This window comes from Triturus cristatus, chromosome 4_2, assembly GCF_964204655.1.
Source record: "Triturus cristatus chromosome 4_2, aTriCri1.1, whole genome shotgun sequence".
NCBI lineage: Eukaryota > Metazoa > Chordata > Amphibia > Caudata > Salamandridae > Triturus > Triturus cristatus.
The window spans coordinates 946,336,659-946,349,385 of record NC_140586.1 but is presented as its reverse complement, the minus strand read 5'-3'; the positions used below and the strand labels follow the sequence as shown (position 1 = coordinate 946,349,385).

At 45.0% G+C, this 12,727-nt stretch overlaps 1 pseudogene across 1 annotated transcript in view; it reads right to left on the bottom strand.

The window, feature by feature from the left end:
- Positions 1-12,727, bottom strand: part of LOC146839047 (uncharacterized) — an 89,191-nt pseudogene that overhangs the window by 47,089 nt on the left and 29,375 nt on the right. Inside the window, exon 2 of the transcript XR_014960766.1 lies at positions 6,504-6,554. The product of XR_014960766.1 is annotated as an uncharacterized LOC146839047 (transcript). The remainder of the gene's footprint in view (positions 1-6,503; positions 6,555-12,727) is intronic.

The window sequence follows — 12,727 nt, the reverse complement described above, 5'->3', positions numbered from 1 at the left end:
TGGGATTTTCACCTTATATTTGCATTTACCATCGGGGAGGTCTGTGGTCAGTTTGAACTAGAAAGTGAGAGCCAAACAGGTTTGACCTAAACTTCTCAAGGGACCAAACCACAGCAAAGGTGACCATCTAAATGGCACTTCAACGCTGTTCCCTGGGGATTAGCCTTCTACTGATGAAAGCCAGTGGCTGATCTTGACCTTGGTCATGTTTTTGGGATAGCACTGCTCCTATACCATGTTCAGAGGCATCAGTCTGCACAATGAATTGCTTGACATAATCTGCAGCTTTCAGAACAGGTGCAGAGCACATTGCTTCCTCCAGCGTGTCAAAAGCCTTTAGACAGCTCACAGTCCAGTTCACTATTTTTGGGCATTCTTTTGGAAGTCAGTTCTGTGAGGGGTGCCACAATGGTGCCATAATCCCTCACAAACCTCCTATAGTACCAGGGAAGCCAAGAAAGGCCTTCATTTGAGTCTGGGTAGTTGGAGCCACCCAGTCCAGAATGGTCTAGATCTTGGGTTGTAAGGGTTGAACATGGCCTCCACCAACAAGGTGACCCAAGTATGCAACCTCTCCCTGCCCTATCTGGCACTTGCATGCCTTGATAATGAGGCCTGCACTTCTCAGAGCATGTGGTACTTTACTAAGGTGGATCAGGTGATCCTGCCGGGTGGAGCTAAAGACAGTAATAGTGTGTAGATATGCTGCACTCAAGGATTCCAATCCAGCAAGGGCTTAGTTCACCCTCCTTTGAAAAGTGGCAGGTGCATTTTTCAAACCAAAGAGCATTACAGTGAACTGATAATACCCATCTGGGGTTGAAAATGCAGATATTTCTTTTGCTCCTGGAGTCAGACCTATCAGCCAGTACTCTGACGTGAGATCAAACATAATCAGATACTTGGCTGCTCCCAACCTGCCAATAAGTTCATCTGCCCATGGAATTTGGTATGCATCGCTTTTGGTCACAGCATTCACGCCCCAAGAGTTCACACACAACCTAATTTCTTTCTTACCATCCTGGTTATGAGGCTTGGGGATTAAGACAACTGGGCAGGTCCACGGGCTCTCAGAAGGCTTTAGAACTCCCAATTCCAGCATCATGCTTACTTCAGCTTTGATGCTCTCTTTCACATGTTCAGTCTGCCTCTATATTTTATACTCGACAGGTAATCTTTCATCAGCGTCTACATCATGGATACACCAGCTAGTCTGGAGAGAGGTCAAAAGAAGAGCTCAGCAAACTGAGTTAGGACTTGCCTGCAATCAGTCTCCTGATGGTCAGGTAGGGTGTCTGACAAGACCACACCTTCCACTGACCCATCTTTTGGATTGTTGGACAGGTCAGGGACAGGTTCACTCTTTGCTTCCTGATCCTCATCTGTAATCATGAGCATGGTCACATCTGCCATGTCACAGTAGGGTGTAAGGCGGTTGACATGGATGACCCTCTTGGGGTTCCTGTCAGAGCCAGGGTCTACCAGGTAGGTGGCCGCCCCTTTTCTTTCTAGGATAGGGTAGGGTCCACTCCACTTACCTTGCAGAGCCCTAGGAGCCACATGCCCCAAAACCCACACTACCTGCCCTGGCTGGAGCTCAACCATAGCAGCCTTTTGGCATTACCAGAGCTTCTGGAGCTCTAGGCTGGCCTCAAGGTTTTGCTTGCTTTTTCCATGTACTTATACATCCTGGAGCAAAAGCCAAACCACATAGTCCACTATACCTTAGTAAGGTTCAACAAGAGGTTTCTCCAATCCCTCCTTCACAAGGCACAGTAGTCCCGACAGGAAGCCCAAACAGATGCTAAAATAAGGAGGACCCCAGTCCCTTCTGTGGCCCTTCCATTAGGCAAAACGCAGGCATGGAAGTAAGACATCCCATCTTCTTTTGAGTTTTTCAGGAAGTCCACCAATCATGCCCTTCATGGTCTTGTTAAATCTTTCAACAAGGCCATTACACATAGCAAAGTGGCTTTGGCTACGCTGACCAGGACTTATGCAGCGGGGGATTGGAGGTCCCACATTTGGACCCCTAATATTATGCCGTTCAATTGCAACACGCAGCTCGATGGCTCAACACAGTCCCTAGTGGGGAAATGCAGCTCTTGGCGGGAATGGTGGACACCGGTTGTCTTCCAGAGCGGTTAATGGAGGAATCAGGTACACCGAGAGATACTCCATATATTGTGCGACAGACGGCCAGAGTAAGGCAATGGTTTGTAGTGAGAGTACTTAAGCGCACACCATTCCATAGGGAGCTCCCAATCTGGATATTAAAACCAATCAGGCAGATGGCACTCAGTATGTCCTTCCAGGCATGGAGGGAGGGGGATGCGAGCAATACGGTAAATTGTACCCAGATGAGACTTATCGCCTTTAAACAAGCCCGCAAAGAGTTTGGTCTATGCCAGGGGCAATTTTTATAACATTTTTACAACAATTTTTAGCCTCTGGTATTCCTTACAAGCAGGGTAACAATGCATGTCAATATTGACTGGAACTGGTTGGCAGCAGAGTTGACCTCTGATTTTGAATATGTGCAGGATTTAAGGTTAAGGTACAGGGGTCACTACTGACTGGAGTTACTTAGCAGGATAATAGGTCACAGGGGGCCAATACTGACTGAAGCTGGTTAGTATGATCACTAGTCCCAAGGTGCTAGTAATGACTCAAGTTGGCTAGAATGATAACAGGTCCCAGGGGCCAGTACTAACAGGAGCTGGCTAGTAGGCTTACATACAGGTCCCAGGGGCCAGTACTAACAGGAGCTGGCTAGTAGGCTTACATACAGGTCCAAGGGGCCACTACTGACTGGAGCTGGCTCAAAGACTGACAGGTCCAGGGGTGGTGGGGGTGCGAGTGGCACCAGTGACCAGAGTTGGCTAGAAGCATTGACGACCTTTGGTACTGATTATATGCAGGATTCCAGGTCACAAGAAGCACTGCTGAATACGGCTGGATAGCAGCAGTGGTGGCCTCTAGGAAGAAGGAATTGAGAAAGCATAACTGGATATACTGGTTTCTTTAATGCCGATAATTGGTTACACATGAATGCCATAACGTGCATTGATTTATTACATTACCAAATTACAATATTCTTATATTAATTTGATGTGTCTGTTCGCCTTAATATGCCTGCAAAGTTACATGATTCCATTAGGGCTCAGAACCATTTTATTTAGTGATGTTCATCTGCACACTTTCCTGCATCTTGTAGTAAATTGAATATTGACAAACAGAAGTGTTATTTCCAGAAACAGCTAATTCTGCAGCTTGTCTGTGTATCTTTTATCTGCACCTCACGGACTCCTCACATTCTTCTCGAGAGAAGATCCTGCCTCCTACTCATTAGTGTCGTTTCAGTAACTGTTTCTATCACGTGTTCATGTTTCATTGACTTGTATTAAGAGAAAAGTGTATAAAAATACATTGTGTTGCATTAGCATTATTTACTCCAATTTGCTTGAGGGTGGATGCTCTCGTCCATTGCAAAGACAATTGTCACTTGTTAGCTTGCTTGGCCTTTTGCTATTTTTGCATTAAATGTATGATAGATTTGTTGTCCTCCCGGTGTGTTGTATTTTATTTTACATATGACAAGAGATGACGAGGAAAATGACAGTCCAGTATACACATTCTTCATATAAATCAACTCACAGTATACTGTTCTGGAGGTTCAGTCCCACAGACATTATCTCTAACTGAACGCAGGCACCCTAGGAAGCATGTGCTTTTCAAACCAGTTGCCCTCTGATGCGGCGTCCTCGCTATTGGATAAGTCCATATGTCCTGAATTTTAGGAGGGTTACCGTCTCTAGTGCACTCTGTTAGGCAGTGCTCACCTGTGGTAGTAAGATGTTAATAGGCACCTTATCACCTATGCACGGTGCAGGGATTTGAGTTAGAGCTCCTCACGCTGTGGAGAAGATTAGGTCACATTTACCCGTTTTCCCATATTTGGTCCTGATGAAATGCCAACAGATTGCTCCATGACTACACAAGGCATGAAAAAAGTTGACCTGAAGTATAGACCCCAGCTTACCAGCAGGTCCATAGGTGATCGATACTTTCACACAGTGATAGGGGCCATTAGTTCCTCAATTTCTCTGCCACTGTTTTTAATCTCAACATGGACCAGGAAGATCACAATAACTATATTGCGGCAACTGGTCGATAGTTGATCTTATATTCAGACTTTCACCAATCTCACATCTTATGACTCAACATCCTCATGCTCATCCGGCGTACTTATTAAAAGATCTCCAACAAAGTGCCCTCTTGTGGTGCCCGCCAGGCATTGTAGCGCCGGCCTGGTGCGGAGTATGGCCCAGTGATGAATCATGTCACCTTCAGGTGAGTGAACGCAACTTGTCTGAAAAGCACATGCTTCCTAGGGTGACTGGGTTCAGTTACAGATAATGTCTCTGGGACTGAACCTCCGGAACAGTATACTGTGATCTGATTGTGTTTTATTTTAACAAATGTACATAGCAGATATTGGCGCTTGCTTATTTCACAAAAAGGATCGGATACCTGCCTCAGAGCGAGTATCGGGTTATCATGTTGCTGCTACAAGGTCCTTACCTGTGCGAGTTATCGAGATCGTGGCAGTGGGCAGACCCAAACCAGCCACACGTGGAGATCAATGACAAATACTAAAGAATTAACTGAGCTTCCAAGCTGGTGACCATTACTTAATTGATCTTGAAATTAAAAGACACGTTTTTAGTATTCTGGTGACTCGCGACCATAAAAAACAAAGGTTATAAATTCAATATTGTGTCAAATACTTAAAAAATGGAACTGGATGTGCTGAATCGGATGTTGCCCAAGGTCACGCGGGACACCTTCCACCACTATTGCTTATGGGACTTGTAGTTTTGTTTTTCTCATTAAAAGGATGGGCTCTAAAGTCCCAGTGTTCTGAACGATGTTGGTCAAAATCAGAGGCCTGACGGAGGATTAAGCATGACACTGCTCTGCTGATCAGTGAGATGAATGACAGTTCCCCAGCCCTTCCATTCTTTGACAGAGGCTTGTCAGCCATTTATATTTTTTTGCAACGACAAAGAAATTTTTATTGCAGCTTGTGTCAACTGAAGAGATAAAACCCCTGGGCGAGTTTAACTACTGACAAACATGACCAAACAAGAACATGAGTTTCTGGTAAACCATCAAGCACCCAATCAGAATCAGCCGCCCTTCACACCCAGGAATTCTTGAGGCTTTGGAGAGGATGAATTGCACGTGGTATAAGAGGAACACTACATCGACTCAAAGCTCACTTCTCAGAGATGGACTGAAATGCCAGCCTCATGGCACACTTAGCCAGCTCTTCACCTCCTCCTCCTCAAACTGTTGACCAGCTATCAGGGCAAAAGAGCCAGCAGCAAAGCATCGCTGGCTTGGTTCCACACCGGACCAGGCAAGGTGGTCAACGCCATACTCCTCCAAGTCAGCAAGCACTCTGGTCGAGCCACTCCTAGCTCCACATGAATGTTCCCCATCACAACTATTTTAATGGTACAAAGTTATGTTTGTGCAAAATGTATGGGTCAAAAAGTGAAAGGGTTTACTTTGAAGTGCTGAAAGAGAAATCATGAAGTTTTTCAATATTTCTGAGTCTGCCCCAGTACACAGGAGCATTATTTCTCTACAGCAGCAAATCATGTATGCATTGTAGCCAGCAATCTGTGCAACATCATAGCAGAGTGCAAGATAACTTGTGTTATTATTCCAGCAGAACGAAATGCCATTCCTAATGTGTACGTCATTTTAAAGACAGTGCCAGGAAAATGTATGGTCAGTGTTGTTCTTCTGCCAGATAAAAGACTATCACCATTAATGTGCCAGGAAATAAAATACTATGAGAAATCTTACTTGGTGGCAGGGTGCTGCCTGCCACTATATTGCAGGTTTCTTCCAACATAATCTGATTTATAAAAACATACTCCAGGGTGCTGCCAGCTATAGGGTCTGCACACAGCAGTCTTGAGCCACTCCGGAAGGAGGTAAGCTCTTCATTTCATCTTAAGCCCTTAGGTTACAGTCACAGCCTGATAGATGCGGAGAACTTTATCCTCGCTCTAACTGCGCCGAACAGATAGATGTAGCCGTCATGGACTGTGTTGTGTGCTGGGTGATGCCTGGCATCTTATTATCGTTGGCGGGAGGATGAAGCTCTGATAGGAGCTACTACAAGAAGAGCAAAGAAACAGGCCCACAGATCGCCACAGAGCGACAAGTGCACAGACGCTGAAGACAGAACTCTCGAACAGCAAACCTACTGCGCCCTGGCGATTCTCCAGGGTAAGCAAATGATGGTAATGAAATGCAAACTGCAGCATTAAGGTCACACACTACAACATCTTTCCCTTTAAACCAATGGTAACAGCCTATGATAAAAAACTAAACAAAAAGCTACAAAACTAGAAAATGCATTTCCAAATGCTGCAAAAGAGGAACAGTTAATACAAATGAAAAATATTAAACTTTGTTGGTACCTTAGTAATGTGCTTACTTCTGGGCTTCACTCCATCTGCAGCAATAACGCTCTGAAAGGAGAAATTACTGCTGTGAGTCTCAGGGTCTTCAGTGTTACTGGTCTCAATCACGAAGACTGCAGCATCGGAAGATAACTTTTTCTTATTTAGCTTTATAGTTCCACCAGTCGCGCCATCGCTTTTAGCAGACACGCTACTGTCAGCAGCATCATAACTTCAGGCAGACCAGCAATTAGGATATCACCACTCACATTGAGTGAATATTCAACAAGTACGGTCTCGGCTTACCAAGTAAAACAAAAGAATCGCGTCTCATAACCATACCCAGAGCCACAGTTAGCTCTGCCGCCACTTGAGCACACCCAAACATCTCCGCACTTAAGCACCAGTCCCAGGGGAGACCATCTGTGATGTCCTTGTTAACTTGCACCACTCCTGAGTCCGCACAAGCAGCATCATGGACAGCATCTAACACCACTACCACAAACATTCATGAACATCCAAATCCTCGTCACCCAAACTACCCAAAAATGGCTTTCTAGATAAGCAGCCAGCCCTGTAGTTTCTGTCTCTGTGTACTAAATTGATGTCAAAGTTGTAATTTTAAAAACAGCCTTAGCAACATTAAAGGGGCCTTTCTGACACCATTAGCATTAAGGTTTCAAACCAAAGGGCTGTGGTTTGTGAACTTCAAAAGATGCATGCCCCCAGACCTCTTCTGGACAATAAAAACTAGTGAAACCATTCAGAGGAATTGGTGACATCATAAATCATGTAAGAGGGCAGTAAGCTCACTCCGTACCCTCAGAAAAACAGAGCGAACAATATGAATGAGAGGTATTGCCTGAGCTTTAAGTTTGACACGAATGCTCAAACCATTCACTGCTCCCACTCGGTTAACAACAGGAGAATGTAGTAAAGTTTTCTTAATGTCATGGACATCAAAATCTACATTAGATACAGGCATGTCACTCAACATCGCTGGATTATCAGGACCAGGCCTCATAGCAAAGCCCAACTTAGTCGGATTCTGCCATCCCATCCCTTACCTTCCATTGATAGTTACATACATTTTTGAGGTAATCATTTTACCCAAGCATTCCAGCAGACTAACAAAGTAATCCAGTCTATATCGATATCCTGCTCACTGCTTTGGGATTTATATTGGAGCTGGTCAGCTATTTCTCACATCTCTACTTTTCTCAAAGGCTACATCACACAAAATCTTGATGGGTAGTCCGGAATACGCCATTCCATTTAACAACCCCATACCAGCATGAACCATACACAAGGGACACTTTACCAGTCGCATGAAGGTGGAACGAACTATGGAATCAATTGCTAAAACTAAGTTATTCCCTCTGGGGACATTCTTCCTCAGGAACATCAATTGTGCCAACTTTTACAGTAGTGCATACACTCACGCTGCTTGAAAATGCCCCAACACTGCAACATTTTCCTTGGTCCGGGCATTTCCCATTACTTCTCAAGTGTGCCTTAAACCCACAACTGTAGCAACAGCCATGATGAGCTTTCTGAGCCCAATTCCCATTTGTTCTGTCTCTGGCGTTCACAGAACAACCCAGAGCAGTCCCAAGAATACGACTCACTGGTGATGTGCCCTCCTCAGAGGTCAGTGCCTTAGATGAAAGCGTGGAGCGCTCTATGCTTCTAGGAATATTCACCACTCGGGGAGAGTTGGGTTCCTGCAGCTCAGTAATCTCTCCTGCAACTTCTTAGAGAAAAAGTTAAACACAGGCTCGTCTCTGCTATATACATCAACTCTGTTCTCAAATTTGCTTGGAGCTGTCAAAATGCAGAGCTGCAATATATTCCGCCACACTTTCCTGACTACCTTGTTTTAAAAAGTTGTGACATTCAAGCGTGATGCTTGGGTCATCTCCAAACTGAATTTTTTTAGAGGCTCTGTTGCCGCACGATACACGTCCCATATTCCACTTTGTCTACAGGGTGCTTCAACCCCGGTAGGTTATCAACTGCCTATTTGCAAGAAATTGAATTATTATTTGTGGTGAAAGAGGAAAAATCACAACCCCTGTCAGAGTGAATTTTCAACGCCATTAAAAGTAACCTGGAGTCAACCCCCTGGTACCTAAGGCACGGAACAGGTAGGCTTAACTTAGGGTAATATGTAAAATATTTATGCAAAAACCAAAACAGTAAAAGTAAAAATGCAAAACAATAATAAACCTAAACCAAAATAGAAAAATAAAGTAAAATGTAATGAACAAAATGACACTAAAATGACAAAACCCAATAAGCGGGATCGGAGATATGAACTTTAACGCTTTAAGTAGCGATAGTGCCAAGAATCACAAGGTGCCAATGATACTCCATTGTTGCGGAAGACCTAGGCGTAAATTGTTAGTGACTGCGATGGAAGTCAGATCGGATACACCAATCAGGTTCGTGCTGGTCAAAGATTTTACCTTCTGACTTTAGTCTTTTAAGTCTTCTTCCATAATAGGAATGCACTTCTATAGCCAGCCAGGACATTGGGGGAAGCACTTAGAGCCTCATATGGTGTCAATCAAGGACCAACAGCCGGGAACAGTCACGTCCATGCCACTGGTCAACTGGACAGTTGCAGCAAAGGCCTTTTTAGTGTTCTGTATCCTTGTAGGTTGAACAGGAGGTCAGCCTTATGACCCTACGAGTCTACATCTTAATCCAGAGTACAAGAGGGAGCAGATCCAGTCCTTCAGGGCTTTTTTCAGATCACAGACAGGAGGTCTTGTCCTCTTCTGCTCTTCCTCAGGTCCAGGAGTGCTGTGAAGTAGGTGCCTGCACATACTACATTTATGCCGGCACAGGCTACTACGTGGGAATGACTCCTAGGCATGCCCAAACCAATGGAGTAAAAGTTCCCTGGCACTTTAAGCATTTTTAAGATGACAAACGTCTCCAACCACTCTAAACCTGGCCTTTGAGAGATAAAGGTGTCCATGGGACATGTACTATGGCAGTACTAGTGTCCTTCCACATCTAACCCTAACATACTGTTTGAGGCACACACTGTACTGCCAATAAATCCGGACACAGATGTCTGATAGGACAAAACCAGGAGCCTTTTGAGGTTTGGCGGTTGGATGGTGGCTGAGGTTTCTATCCCTCTAACTTGCACCCCCCCACCCTGCTTCCCTGCTTGACCGGTCTAAAACTACCCTCCTCCTCAACCTGCAGAGAGCCTGTCGCCCTATAGAACTTGCTTAATGCTAGGGTAGGCTGGAGTCTCTCATCTGCTCCATTCTCGCCTGCGTTTCCAGCCCATTGTAACTTATTAAGTTTTGTTTCATTGAACAGTGTCTTGGTTAAAATATCTCTTTCTATTATTATCTATATTTCGTTGCTCCCCACCCACCCTAGGGTCCCCCCGACGAACCCACTAACAGCAAGGCCACTGGAGTGAAGTCCATTCCTCGCTGCTCCCTGTTCGGAACCTTTGTGCAGGCCACGCATCCTATAGCCAGTCTTGTTTCCCGTGTAGTCACTTAACGCCATTCTCCACCAGGCCGGTTCTCGCCTCTCTTTCGGCTTCCCACGAGCCCGAGGGCATCTGCTGGTCCTTGACTTTTGCAGTCTTCTGCTTCACTACTCGCCATCCTTCCAGCCTGTCCCAAGGCTCTTGCGGCTTGCAGAAGTGCCAAGATTTCCCCTCTGCCATTATTTGCAGCTGTGCCGGGTAGAACATCATGTATTTTCTATCCTTGGCTCGCAGCTCTTTCTTCACTGCCTCAAGGCTGCAACAAAACTTTTGAACCTGGAGTTTAAATTGGGAAAAAGCGGATAGTTGCATTATCGTATTTAAGGTCACCATGAGTTCTTGCCGTTTGCAATATCACGTCCCTGTCCCTATAATTAAGGATCTTGGCTATTTATGTTTGGGGGGGCACTCTTGGTCTCCGTTTTGGTACGGGGGCTCTGTGTGTCCATTCAATGGTGAAAAAGTTTGAGATCCGTTTTGGGCGCAGATGGTTTAGGGTGGGGTCCTCCAGGAAGAGCTCCACACTGGGTCCCCCCATCCCTTCTGGCACACCCAACACTGTTTCGGCGCGCTCGCCCTTCTTGGTCCTCACGTTTTGCTGCTAACACGTCCTGTTGTCGCTTGAGGTGTTGCATGTGTTCCTCAAGACTCTGCGTGACATTCTACAACTGTGTGATATTTCCTTCTGCATTTGTTACCTTTTCGGATATTTTCCGGCAGTCCGCCCTTAAGAGATTTATTTGCACAGTGACAGTGTCTATTTTAGGCTTGAGTGATCCTTTTAGGTCCGCTAATGCTGCCATGATGGCGGTTAGTGATGGTTCTGCTGCCCCCATTTCTGCAATCTGGGATCCCATGTCTGCTGATTTTGCGGCAGTGTATTTATCCATTTTATTTGTTTGAGTTGTCACAGATCCTTTGGTTTCACCATTTCCTTTGTAGTTGCCTCTACACGGATGCAGGAGGCCCTCCTGCAATATGTTGAAATACGCTCCTCCACGCTGCTTTCACCAGTCCAGGGTGTTTACCTCCTTTCTGTCCGACCAACCCCCAATCCACCACTGGTAGCTTCCTGTTCTGTAGACTATATTAACCCAAGGGGAGTGGCCAGCCCCACTCCCCTTGGGTATTTTCCCTTCCTTCAGCCGACCTGTCTTTCCAGGGCCAGCCTAGGGCGAGTGTCTCTCAAGGTTCCCGGTGTCACCCTGTCGCTGTTGGAGTAGTCCTCCTGTGGTTCTAGGCCTCTGCATCACATTGATAGGCCTTGGGAGTCAAGGTTCTCATCACATTCACCTTGCCCAGTTCCATGCTCCCGCCGTCCCTCTATATTACCTTGGCTGCTGCCAGTTCCACTCTCAATCCTCTTCACTGCGTCACCACCTTGAGGCGAAATCAGGAGCTCATCCACGTGTCGCCAGCTACCATTTTGTATTTTCTTTTTCCTGTTACCACGAGTCTCTTTTTTTATTGTCCTAACCCGTTTATTATTATTTTTTACTTCAGGGCAGGTTACTAAGTTCCTTACTCCTGCAATGGCTGCCAGCAACATTTTTCTCATGTTGCTGGTAACCAATCACAGTGCTCGCTCTTGCAGGAGTCTGACTCCCGTGGGAACGAGATAGCCCAAGGAAAGGTTTGTTGAGTCAATCAGAAAACTTCATTTTTAAACTGCTCCTCCCAACAGTCCATATATACAATTATTTTACAGCCACTACTACTGAACAGATTTCCACCAAACCACGAAAAGTACAATTTGCGGACCATGGTCTAGCTTTCTGCCGAACTTAAGGCAATTCCATTCAGCAGTTTATATAGAAGTCTATAGAAAATGCATGGGGATTTTGCATTTTGGGACCCCCTTTTTTTCTCGACCAGCGCCTCATGGATCATCCCCCAACTTTCTATGCAAAAACTAGTAAAAAAGGAGGGCCTTTTTGGAAAGTTCTCGTGGAGATTCATACATCGGTCCCAAAGTTATTGGCAAAACAAAATATGCTTTTCCTATGGAAGAGCAGAAGTAAATAAATGAATCTAGTGGAATGACTGGATACAAGCTTCGACATGGCCAATAGGTCTCGCTTTTGGGACCCTATAAGTAGCCATGCAACACATTATCCTGGGTGCTACACCATCTACCGTTACTTCATGTGCCAAAAACTTCCTGTTGCACATCAGCATGAGAGTCTAAAAAAAATTGAAATTGTGAATATTAAAAATCGCCAACTGAAACAAATGGAAATGATGAGACACCAACAACCAGCCTAATTATTCTAGTGAAAACACATTGAATTTCATTTTTCCAGTTCATTGTGTGTCCAAACACCCATTTGGTAGCAAGTAGCAAATATACCCCAACTGCCTGGTATTTAGTGAATATCAAAGGAATCGCTAGTGGGCTGCCAACTATCAGGGCCGCACTGAGATAGAGAGTATTCACGGCCACTAAAATAAAAATGCTCTCCATTAGTGAATTAAATAGCTGAAAAAGTGGCAGCTATAAGCTAATTGTAATGCACGCTAGCATGCAAAAGGAAAAGAATAACAGAATACTGCCTAGAATATCTGTGCAATGCATAGATATGCCAATCAGATTCAGAGAGGACTATATTCATTCTATATCATGCATTACAATATTTTAGCTTTCACCCACTGGAAACTTGCTCTGTCCAATAAAGGTTAATGTTAACATATTCCCCCAAGTTTCATTAAAACTCTCTCA